Raw genomic sequence first — 13,226 nt, forward strand, 5'->3', positions numbered from 1 at the left:
TTTAACCCAGTACTCTGTGCCTCTTATCCCCCAGCTCCTATCTTACCCCTCTCCCTACTCTTCCCATTGGTAATCACTAGTTTGTTATCTAGATCTGTGAGTCTGCTTCTTTTTGGTTACATTTACTAGTTTGCTATATTTTTTTAGATTCCACATATGCATTCAATCTTACAGTATTTGTATTTCTCTGACTTATTTCACTTAGCATAATACCGTCCAAGTCCATCCGTGTGACTGCAAATGGCAAAATTTTTGTTACTTTTATGGTTAATATTCCACTGCATGTATGTATATCACACTCCCCCCACACACTCTTCATCTGTTTATGGACATTTATAATTGCATCCATATCTTGGCAATTATAAATAATGCCTCTATGAACATTGGAGTGCATGTATCTTTTCAAATTAGTGTTTTGAGGGGTTTTGGGTAGATACTCAGGAGTGAAATTTCTGGGTCATAAGGTAGTTCTATTTTTAGAAATTTGGGTATCTTTGAAGTAGTGGTGACATGTATCCAAAGTGATATAGTAGGCTCTACTGATCTATAAATCATTGTCATATGGATGATTACTCAATCAATGGATATAAGTAAAACATCCAGCGGGAGTACAGGTAGTATAGAGAAGTGAGTCTAATAATGTCCACATTTAGAAGTGTACAACATAAAAGTCTAAAGAAAAGGATAGCCTAAGAAATAAGGCTTGGCAATTTCTATTACGCTGAGGTCAAAAATATGACAATAAAAAAATATTTGCATCTATTTTAGCAATTAGATCATTTGTTTGTTTAAGAAGGTAAGAAACAAGCAGAAGCAGGAAAAGTCATACTTTATGCTAACGAGAAAAAATTGAGGATTTAAAATGGAGTTAGAACTATAGGCCAAACATCCAAACAAGAAAGGAGAGAAATCAGACAGTCACTACAACAGGTGAATAAATGTATTTCTCCAAGGTGGGGAAGGACCTTTCAATAAAGGATCAGCAATATTCAGTGGAGTTCCTGTTCCCATTGCATAGTGGAAACAAACCAGACTAGTATCCATTAAGATGCAGGTTCCATCCCTGGTGATGCTCAGTGGATTAAGGGATCTGCCATTGCCATGAGCTGTGGTGTAGGTCAAAGACACGGCTCGGATTGCAAGTTGCAGTGGCTGTAGAGCAGGCCGGCAGCTGTAGCTCTGGTTCGACCCATAGCCTGGGAACTTCCATATGCCACAGGTGTGGCCCTTTAAAAAAAGCGGGGGGGGGGGGGGGGGTTAAAAAAAAAAAAAAGAAGACTCAGGAGTTCCCTTTGTGGTGCAGCCGAAATGAATCTGACTAGGAACGACGAGGTTGTAGGTTCAATCCCTGGCCTCGCTCAGTGGGTTAAGGATCTGGCATTGCCGCGGGCTGTGGTATAGGTCAGACTTGGCTCGGATCTGTCATTGCTGTGGCTGTGGTGTAGACGGATGGCTACAGATTCGATTTGACCCCTAGTCTGAGAACCTCCATGTGCCTCGGTATGGCCCTAAAAAGACAAAAAAAAAAAAGGAAGAGTCACTTTTCATGAACAGACATACGGAAAAGCTGTCCCTGTTAATCTAAGAATAGAAAGTATGTACTAGGATGCAAGTTGTTCTTGGCTTAGTAGAAAACACTAACCCCTGTTCTAGCCTGGGAGCTAGTTTCATCTCAGAATGCTGTTTGAGAGAGGTGATATGAAATTGTATACTCAGACCACACAATCCCAGGCTGATCTCTGAGCATGAATATTAGTGGCAGAAACTAGTAAGCAGGAGAAGTATGAAGGTTCAGTTCTTATTCACCTTTGTGTACATGAAACCTAACAAAATACCCTACATGAAAGTTTAATGTTAGATTGAATAGAATTTTCTAAACATTTATCCAGTCTAAAATTACTCTATCAAACTATGTTATAGTGACGAGTATAAGACAAGCTCACAGAAGGTTAGGGTTTCAGGTTTGCTCTTTAACTTTTGGTATCTTTTATGTCTTTGAGAGTTCTCTTCTCATCTGCATTTTCATTCTGCAAATTTCATAAGTTTTGAGGGGAGAACACCTAAAGAAATATATGTGAAGGTGCTTGGTATATTTCTAAACACTACACAAATAATAAGGCAATTTTTACCACTACTATTAATATGTTATTTAAGGGGATCAGATGTTGACATAAAATATGTTTTTTTCCTCTAAATTGTCTTTGCTGCAAGTAGTACTTACCCCTATTTATCTAATCCCTGTTTGAAATCTGAACTATTTGCCTATTTATCAGTGGCCGTAATTTGGAACACATAGACTGATGGCACTGGAAAATTGCACTGAAAGGAATCACCCATGTACTATGATAGATCATAAATATGGATGACTAGAAAGTAAGATGCTTCGCTTAAGATGCAAATTAGCAGAGAATGAGATGCAGTGAGTTGTGCACCAGAGACTCAAATCTGATGGAGAAGTCCCTGTAGGGTCACCAGACAAAAAGCAGGTTTCTGCTGTCACTCCCCAGCAAGGCTGTAGATACCCCCTCAGCCTGTCAGGAAACACTAATTGAACAGGATACTAATAGGAGAGAAAGTGTGCCAGCCACATCCTTGAGTGCAGAGCTGCCAAGTCTGTCTGGGGAGGCATTCCTTGCAAGAAGCATACTATCCTAAAACTGCAACCCAGAAATTTTCAGTTAGGCCAACCCTAGCAGCAGACTGGCTCCAAAAATGAGAAAAGCAGAAAGGTAGAAACTGAAGCTTTGCAGGGAATGCAAATAGTCATAATAAGGAGAAATAGTTCTCAAGGGAATTATAGTGCTTTGTAATCCAAACTCTTCTCCCTGTTCTCCTATAACTTTTGCAAAGTGTACCCTCCAAATCCCCCATCCTGACAGCCTCCCAACCCTCCAGATAAGATTCAGATGATGAGATTCTGGGTGTAATATATCAGAAAACAGGTTTGGAGTACATTTATTCATGCAGACAAGGTAATAGTACATGAATATGCAATCTCAAGTATAGCCAATAGCGGAGAGAGGAAGAGAATTTAAAAGGCAAAGAGAAAGGAGATCACTACAGAAAATGAAACGACAAAGTATCTGCTCTTAGAATCCTCAATAGAGGCAGAAAGTAACCAGAAGCACAGTTTTAGTTTCATAGGTACTTGAATTGCTTTCTTTTACTGCTCTGCTCCTCTGTTACCTTTTTTCCACACCCTGTGTTATGAGTCTCTTCTCAGGACTAATGTTACAATCCAAACAAGTCATGTTCTTTAAAATGTGGCAGTAAGCAGGAAAAGAGAAGTCCGAGAGAGAGAGAGAGAGAGAGAGAGAGAGAGAGAGAGAGAGAGAAATATGCGAAATAAAAACTAGAACAGGAGTTTCCACTGTGGCTTAGCAGGGTACAAATCCAACCAGTAACCATGAGGATATGGGTTCAATCCCTGGCCTTGCTCAGTGAGTCATGGATATGGCATTGCTGTGGTGTAGGCCACAGACTGGCTCAGATCCCGAGTTGCTGTGGTTGTGATGCGGCAGTTGCAGCTCCCCCAGCCTAGGAATTTTCATATGCCAAAGGCGCATCCCTTAAAAAAAAAAAATTAAATTAAAATTTAAAAAAAAAAGAACAGAAATTAGGAAGGATTGATGATGACTAGAAACCAGGGGTCTTTGGTTGTCATGCCTCATTTATCTATCTACCTTTCACCAATTCTAAAACATAAAGAGAGCCACATTAACCAGGACTGCAGTCTTGGGAACCACAGGCTGAGTAACAGGCATCTCTCACATCTGTCTCAGCTGACCCTCTCCTCAGCTACATCATCTGTTAAACTGAACTGCAAATTTCTCAAAGCAGGTCACTGACACTTTCTGTTACTGGTCACAATATAAAGTCCCCAGAGGAACTGCCTCTCTTCCAACACAGGAACTTCAGTTTTTTAAAAAGGCAAGAAAGGGAGGTAAACAACCACACATTTAGAGCTTCTACTCACTTGGTGAATTGGTTTCCAAAGATATCTTGAGTATTACTTTAACAAAGGGGAAGTTTAGGATGATGAAAATTTCTAATTTGCTCAAATCATGTTTAACACAAATAGATTCAAAGTACTTCAAGATCAACAGTCAAACCATTCTCTTAAATACATGAATGGATACATCAAGTGACATTTATCTGTTAAGAGGTCTTTAATGAGTCTCAAAAATAATGGGCATCAATAAGTCAGAGGCTTGCCATCAAGGATACAATCTTCCATATCTATAATCCAGGGTGGGGAGAGTTGGTAGGGGGACTCCACAACTAAATCAAAATGCTTGTCGTAACTGTAAGCTAACTCATACTCCATAACCAGGCTGAGGAACAGATTCCAGGGCACAGAGCAATCGACCTCAATGAGATCCCCATAGGAGGAGTTAACAACAGCTACAGATCATTTATTGAGCTCTTACTATTTTTTAGGCACTAAGTATTACCACTTTTATTCTTCACCTCAGGAACACCAGGTAATATAATGAGGAAAGCCTTATAATTATGAAACAGAGTTGAAAGAGATGAAGTAATTTGCTCAAGGCCACGCAGTGAATAACTGGTGAAACAGTGCAGACTTTGAACCCAGGCATTTGACAAGACCCTCTGCTAACTCCTCTAGACAGCCACAGGCTCATTCTCTAACCTCCCTCCTCATTGATCCATCCTTCTGTGAACCTCCATCATCTACTCCTCCACATGGGTCTTTCATTCTCTCTGTTGAGTGTCTTTATTTCTCTGAGACAATTTTTTTGCCTCCATTTCTTTCTTTCCCTTTTTTTCTTTTCTCTCATTCCCTCTTCCCCCTCTTCCTCTTTCTTCCATCTCTCTTTCCCTTTCTCCCTCCCTCCATTTCCCTCTTTATTTAAATCAAACTGAATATGAAGCTAAAGTAAGTTCTTAGAATGGCTATTTTATTATATCCTCTGTTTTAAATTCAAAGTACATTCTCAATATGAGAAAAGGATACCTCCTTTTATATGAGGTATCCTTTTATATAATAAACTATGTCTCTTTCCCCAAAAAAGAAAATATCAAAACTAACATTACTTCTCTTTGGCCCTTGAATGATCTGTTTCTTGAATCAGGCCTAGTTACATCAAAAGGTCTCACACCACACACAACTAGTGCTGTGAGCTGATTTGTGTCCTTCCCAAAATGTGTATCTTGAAGCACTAACCCCTATTTGACTCTCTTGGAGACTGGGCCTTTAAGGGGATGATTAAGGTTAAAGGAATTCATAAGCATGGATCTCTGATTTCATAGAACTGGTGTCTATAAAATAGAAGATATACAGATCTCTCTCTCTCTCTCTCTCTCTCTCTCTCTCTCTCTCTCTCTTTCCACCATATGAAGACACAGGGAGAAGGTAGCTGTCTTCAAGCCAGGAAGAGAGCTCTCACCAGGAACTCAGTCAGCTGGAACCTTCATCTTGGACTTCCCAGCCTCCAGAACTGTGAGAAGTACATCTCTATTATTTAAGCTCCTTAGTTTATGTTATTGGTTATGGCATCCCAAGCTGACCAACACAAGTGGTTTTAAAAACAGGGCTTTTCTTTATGTGAAAATTTTATATTTTAAAATACGTCTGCAGTATGATTTCAAGGTGAACATTCACTTAATTAAACCAAACAATTTTGAACTTACCAAGCCTTAGTTAAGATTTTTCCTAGACAAAGAAGAAGTACATTTCTAAAATGCTCATATTTTAAACATATGTTTTTTTTGGGGGGGGGGGGAGACACGCCTGTGGCATGTAGAAGTTCCAAGGCCAGGGATCAAACCCGTGCCACAACAGCAGCCTGGCAGTGACAATGCTAGATACTTAACCCACTGCAACACAAGGGAACTCCTAAAATGCACATTTTAAAAATCATGTGCAAGATTCACCTGTCCATTTAGGACAGAAAACCAATTTTCTGAAAAACCAACAGATTTTGACAGATGTAATAAGAGTAGGGAGAGAGAGGCCCCTTGATTTGTTTACATGTGAGTTTGAAACTTCATAACTTTTTTTTCTGAGTTAATTTATTAAATATCCAATAGATGACCCTACTAACAATTCCATCCACGTCTTATAAAAGAAAAATAAACCACTCATCTAGCTATCAGGTCCAGAAAGTGGGAACAACCTAACACAAGAAAAATACTCTTTTTCAAAGTCTCTTTATTTGCCATGCTAACAGCAGTGTGAATGCCACTGCTGTGCAGCCACTCACTGGAGCTGTTGAAACATCAAACAGCTTAAGGAAAATACTAGTTGTTTTAATTATTTCTCCGTTGGGAATCTTTGGCTTCATTGAAAAGCGTATATAAGCTGTTTGATAGCCAAATGGCAAAGTTTAAAAAAAAAAAAAGAAAGAGAGAGACCACTTCTACCAACATCCTCTTGGAGGTTTCATAAAACTGCAACAAAATATGGCTTGATGGTCTGTTGGATGACCTCTAAGAGGTGAAGAGTTATTCTGAATCCATACCTCTTCTTCCTATAAAATGAGCTGGGGAATTTAAGAGGCCTTATATCTGAGCCCAATTCAGACCTACTTTTTCTGATTCGGCCATAGCTTTGCTTGGAAACCTATACATCACGGCCTTGGCGGGCCCCCAAGCTTCCTCCTAAGCAGTCTGCTATTTTTCCTCTAGCTTACCCAAAATAACCCAGCAGAGATTTAGTGCAGTTGGTATGCTGGTGTTTATAGGCCAAAGTGTTGTCAAGTTTCCTTCTGTGGGCAAGGAGAGGTTCTTGGAGATTGACAAGAACAAAAGGAAAGGTGGTTCTGGTCTCTGGCTTTGTTTCCTGAAAGAGTTAGAGAGTTAGAGATCTACTTTCCCTCCTCCAAACAACCCCAATATTAGAAGACCTCTACCACATTTAAGCTCCCTATCTTCTTTTGTTCTCTGAAAAAATCCTTTGTCCCATTCTGAAACCCAGCTGCTTGGAATTACAGTATATCATTAGTCATATATTTAAACACCTTTATTACCCAGGATCCTGCATAGGCAAGACAGGTATAGAAATCTTCTTTCTGAAAAATTTCCAAGTATACTATTCCTCGGTGCTCCATTTTAAAAGGCAAAATACATGGGGAACTATGTCCAGTCTCTTGGGGTAGAACATGATGGAAGATAATATGAGAAAAAGAATGTGTGTCTGTACACACACATATATATATACACACACATATATATATGTATATATATACATACTCATACATATATGGCTGGGTCACTAGGCTATATAGCAGAAATTAACACAACACTGTATATCAACTACAGTCTAATAAAAAATAAATAAAATCACTTTCAAACATGAAAAACTTAATAAATAAAGTGCCAAGTCCAATATTTGGGGGAGAAACACAAGTGGTAAAGACAGACACTATCCTGGGGCAAAAAGAAGAAACAAAATAGCAATAGCCTAGAAACCCTGTTTCTTTCCCTATACAATGTTTGAGCCTTTACTTCCCATTTTTACAGAAATGCACCCGCCCCCTTCTTCCCTTCAATCTCCTCTTCTCTACTCAGTGTAGCCCAACAGAGTAAGTAGATGGTCCAGATTTTCCTCACCAGTTATGTTCTCCCCAGTAAGGTGCTCCTCCCTTTGAAATTGCCCAGTCACACCATGGCTATTCCATCAGGCCATGCTTAAGAATAAGATGTAAACTGGTGATTTGATACAGGTTTTCACTCTTTGAGCACCTAATTATAGATAAAGCCTGTCTCTGACATGGAGAAAGGTAAGAACAAAATTAGAAATGACACTCAGGAAGTGTTCCCCACTTACAGTCACTAACCTATTCCTGCAGCCACAAGGAGCAGCACTCATGGCTCTCAGCTGCTAACTGCTCCTGGCCAGGACAGGACTGTGACACTTTCATAACCTAAGCATACTGCAGGTCCCCTACTCCTAACCATAATGCATCATTAGAAACAAAACCAATAGCAAGCTATGAATGATTCTTTCATAGTTTTCAAAATTACACCACATTCCTATTTATGCAAAAGTGAAATCAAGTTCTGTCCAGATCTATTAATATGTATGTACCTTTACATTATTTACATAGTATTACCTTAATATGTACCTTTCTGCATTTGCTTTGCTGGCCTCTTAAGCACTGTGATTTTGAGTATCATCATGGAACCTAGCCCTGCCTGAGAATCCTGGATTGGTTGCTTACCCTCTGACTTCACATTTATAAGAAATGACTGATCCAACCTGCCATGGCTCATCCCTGTGGAGAATGTCCCTGGAAACTTACAAGAAAAACATCAGAGAGGATCAAATACCAATGATCTGTCCTGCTGCCACTGTGGTAGTTCTCTAATAATGAGATGGAGCCATCAGAAACACTAGGTGTTTACATTTATTTTAAAAACATCAGTCCTGAACAAGAGCTCTTTTTGGCAGAGTATACAAACATTTATCTTGAACCTTTTATCCCTGGCATTTTTAAGCATTACCTCATTAATCTTCAAAGCAGCTATTTAAGGCAGGTAGAACTGTTTGCTCTGCAATTTTAAATGTCCCACTTAATATGAGTGGGAGGGTGGGCAGTGATGGCACTACGAAGATTGGCTCATGATAGTACAGGTCAACATCCAGAGAATGAAGCCACTCCATAAGCATCATCTGCCCAACTCTCCCATCTTCCCAGCAGCCTTAGCTACTTCTTTTACAGATGCATCCCATCTATAGAAATTTCCTGTTACTTCTGGCCCCTTCCAACCATGGCTCATCTTTCTAGAATACCATGACTTTGCCTTTATGCCGAGCAACACAAATTAATGTGAAAAATGTCTCTGTGGTAGAGTCAATATGCCCTACCTGTCACCTTTCAATTTATATCTTGACAAAGGACTTATGAAGATGAAATCTTAATACAAGTATAATAAAAGGAATGATATTTGAAGCAGGAGGATATAATGAATGTCCCTTAAATGACATTAGACTTTAGTAGACTTTACCTAATCACTGAAGAAAAGTAAATTAAATAGATGGCAATGAAGCTGAACCACCTCTCACTCTTTTTATCATCTAAAAAACCACTGTGTATGTGTGCAGTGTGTGTGTATAAGACTAATACTTCCCAGGTCTATACTTCTGCACACTAGCCTTCATCAATATATAGGTCCTCTTGTTTTCCATAACTTTTACATTTTAGGTATTAGTTTGCATTTCAGATAATCTATTTATTATTTAGCAGAGGTATACCTGAAACTCTGTGCTTCCATCTTTAAAAAAAATTGACTAATCCACAGCAGTTCTGAAATGACTGAGCATCAGAAATATTATTATATCCATACCGTAACCATTTAGAAGTATTAGTTTCGAAAGACCCAAGAGTTACACAATACCATTCATTGGTTTGTGTGTGACTTCCTTCCTATTCTAAAAGAGCACTAATTTCTGTTCATTAAATCTTTTTCATATTTACTGAGATTTATCCTCAATAGTAGAATTTAATTTTAATCAGCTGACCAGGCACTGTGGCTTATCAAAGTCAGAACTCACCTCCTAGCGTACTGAAAGCATTTGTTCTAAGTCTTTACTTAGATTACAGTTGTTTCTCAGTATCTAAAGGGGGTTGGTTCCAGAGCCTCCCTCTCACCAAATTCCAGGGACACTCAAGGCCCTTATAGAAAATGGTGTAGTATTTGCATATAAATTACGCACATTCTCCCATATACTCTAAATTAGCTCTAGAATACTTATGATACCTAATACAATGTATTACATAATAAGTGCTATGTAAATAGTTGTAAAAACTATGTAAATTGTTGCCAGTGCAGAGTAAATTCAAGTTTTGCTTTCTAGAAATTTCTGAATTTTTTTTCAAATATTTTTGATCCATGGTTGGTTAATTCCACAGAAGCAGAAGCTGAGAATATGGAGGGCTATTTATCTCAGAAATTACATTAGCAGTTAACATTCAATCTATATAATAACAGCTCTGTTGACATCCTAAATCCTCTACGCAATTTTTATACAAAGATACTAGCTAAACTAGGAGAATTCCTCCAAGGACAGTTTGAGAGAAAGTATACCTTAGAATACTTTAGGTATACATAAGAAAAAAAAAATCAAGGCCCCACTAAAGTAGACTTCTGGGAGGAGTGAAATATAGGATAAAAAATAGCTTCTCAAAAGCTTCTCTATTATTTAAAATCATACATCTAACATTTTATCTAAGATGAAATTCTAAATTGGCTTTCATATTTTTATTCAGAGGAATTAAAAAATAACTTCAGTGCCTGACATCAGCAAAGTTTTGCTGGAACAAAAAGCGTAGGAAAATACTTGAATGCCAAATATTAAAAATTTTTGGACTATCCTACATTTTATATTACCCCAACCTCGACTTTCTTCCATTAGAGGAAATCAGCAGCAGTTGGCAATAGTTTAATCATATTTCAGGAGATATATGAAAACTTATAATCTCTGTTCATAAAAAGTGAGCCAAAAAACATCTAACTGCCTAAGTATGGCCATTTTCAACTGCCCTCCATTTCCTTCTTAAGCGCCACTTAAATGTTCCCTTATTGCCAATTCCAGATATGTGTCTTAAATAAGTAATAAGATAATTAGCCCTGAAGTACACACACAACAAGCCAAATATTAAAATAATACAAGACCCTGGGAAATATGCATTACAAAAAGAAATCATGAAAACCCAGAAGAGAGTGAAATAAACTGGCTACAGGGAAGGACTGAATCAGATAAATATGTACTGTGGTATCCATGATTCCACTTCAGCATGAAAATTTCTGGACAGGAGAGGAATTGTCAGAGAGATCTGGAGATGTAGGACCTAGCTGAAATGTAAAACTAAGTAGTTATGAGTGAGCCTAAGCATGTGATAGACTACAGTCTGAGTTTTTGTTTTGTTTTCTCACACAATGAGTAAAAATTTGACCCAGCTTTCCTCAGCTGTAAAAATGACCATCTCAAAAGCACTTTCAAGAACCAGCATACATGGATTCTGATATTTGAGTTTTCACTGTGTGGAAGCAGAGACTAACTACAATTAGAAGTAGAAAAAAAAAATAGGAAAATTCTCTTTTCTGAAATTTATCATCCATCATCTCAAAACATTAGATCCATTCCAGAATCAAAATGAAAGCTTCTCATTTTCTCTAAAGTGCCTTTTGTCCTGAGTGTATTATTTTCCACTGAAAACCGGAACATTTTGAATTTTAATAAATCGCATGGACTTGGGTTTATGTTTTTATTTGAGGGAGATCCTTGCATAAGAACTACTGTTGAAAGCCCTGCAGTAGTCTAGCAATCAACAGAATGATACAGGCTAGATTTTGTCCCTAACCTCAGTTCTCTTACATGTCTAGACTAGCATCCCTAAAGCAATTCAGACTGAGACCTCTCAGTAGCCCAAATGTCCGTTGAACAAGAGACTAGGACCAATCACCATCTAGCACCATTTAGACCTAACCATTCCATAACTATTTGTTGTTCTCCATCTCTGTGCCTGGTGCCCTACCCTAGGAAGTGAGGATTCAGAGGTGAATGTGACATAATTCTGTCATCAGAGTTCACAGTCTAAGAGTTCATATGAAGAAGTGAATGGAGAAATACAGTGAGTGAGCTGTGTGCCAGGTAGAGATAAGGACAGGATGTACAATAGTACATACAAGAGGCATCCTAGAGAGGCACGGAGGCAACATCTAAGATGAAGGACAACTGGACTAAGGTAAAGTGATAAGACCTTGTGGAAGAGTGACCCACAGGAAGTGCAATATTGTCCATCGATGGTGTTGCAAGAGACAATGGAGCAGTAGTTCCCTACCTGGGTGTTTTCTTCCACCTACCTTCAGAGTCCCACTTAGGGGAGCTTCTAAATACACAGATTTTTAGTCTCCACCTTGGCCTAAGTCAAAATTTATTGTGGGTATACCCTAAAGTTCTGAATTATAAAAGTTCATCAAGTGATTTTGATGAAAGCTGAGGTCTGAGAACTACTGCAAGGAGCCCCTTCATGCAGGTAGTTACCAATGCCAATGTTAAGGAGTTGAAAATGGTCACAAGGCTGTACAAGAAGATGGTCAGCAACAGAGGATCTTGAATGACTTTCCAGTCATCACGTGAGTGTTTTAGAATAGATTCAAGTTATGGAAAAAAAAAAAAAAGGCAGGGGGGGGACTGCATTCCTGGACCAATTACCAAGCCAAGATTCCACCACAGAAGAAAAGGTCAACATTCAGATCAGAGTAGACAGAGCAGGACCAAGTCACAAGAATGAAGAAAAAGTTTAAGAGGCAACTAGATCTTAAAGTCAGAGAGAAACTGGCTGGTATAGGTGACCTCATGCTGAGTGCTAGAATGTTGGCCCAGTCTGTGGTAAGGAGTCAATAAACTCTGATGACAGAAGACAGTTTCTCAGTCTGATAAATCTGCCAAATCTTTGCATTCTAGAAATGGATGATACAGAGTGGCATGCTAGGTTATGTAATAACTTAGTATTTTAATAAAGTCATTGGATCTCTTGTGCCCTATTACCATTCTCAGTGCTTGTAAATACAGCTCTCAACATCTCAACATTTTTCTCCTATACAGTTGGATGAAATCTATTCATACTCCTAAACAGACCCAAATCTTAAATTGAAGTGTCCTCCAACAGGATTAGAGACCCACTTCTTTCATATTTGAGATCAAGACAAGCTTGTGATTATAATGTGGAACTGCTGATCAATGGACCATTCCAGTACAAAACAATCCAAATCTCTTTATCCAAAGCACTTTCCTGTCTTAATATGCATTTAGAGGGTAATTAATTTCACCTGTTGTTCCTAAATGATGAGTACAGTTTCAGCAGGTCATAGGATCAAAGGAACTAAGAGTAATCCTGAACAAGAAGCCCCAGCTATGTCAAATTACTTTCATGACTCCACCAATGGTGTTCCTGCTCTTGGCAAACAAACCTGGTTGAATTTCAACCACTGCCAATATTCATGGTGTTCTGGTGTAAAAAAAAAAGTAAAGTACAACATTCTCTTAAACTAGACTCTTTTTTTGTAAGAAAACAAAGTATAATATATGGCATGGGCTCTGAAATTAAAAACATCTGATTTAATCTCACTTTGCATTGATTAACTTCTGTGAACTTGGAGAAATTATCTCCAAGACCCTTATCTGCAAGATGAAGCTATTAATAATACCTAGCTCTCTAGCTCATCAAAGTGCTGTAGAGATTAAGATAATTGTA

Source organism: Phacochoerus africanus, chromosome 4 (assembly GCF_016906955.1).
Source record: "Phacochoerus africanus isolate WHEZ1 chromosome 4, ROS_Pafr_v1, whole genome shotgun sequence".
NCBI classification, from domain to species: Eukaryota; Metazoa; Chordata; class Mammalia; order Artiodactyla; family Suidae; genus Phacochoerus; species Phacochoerus africanus.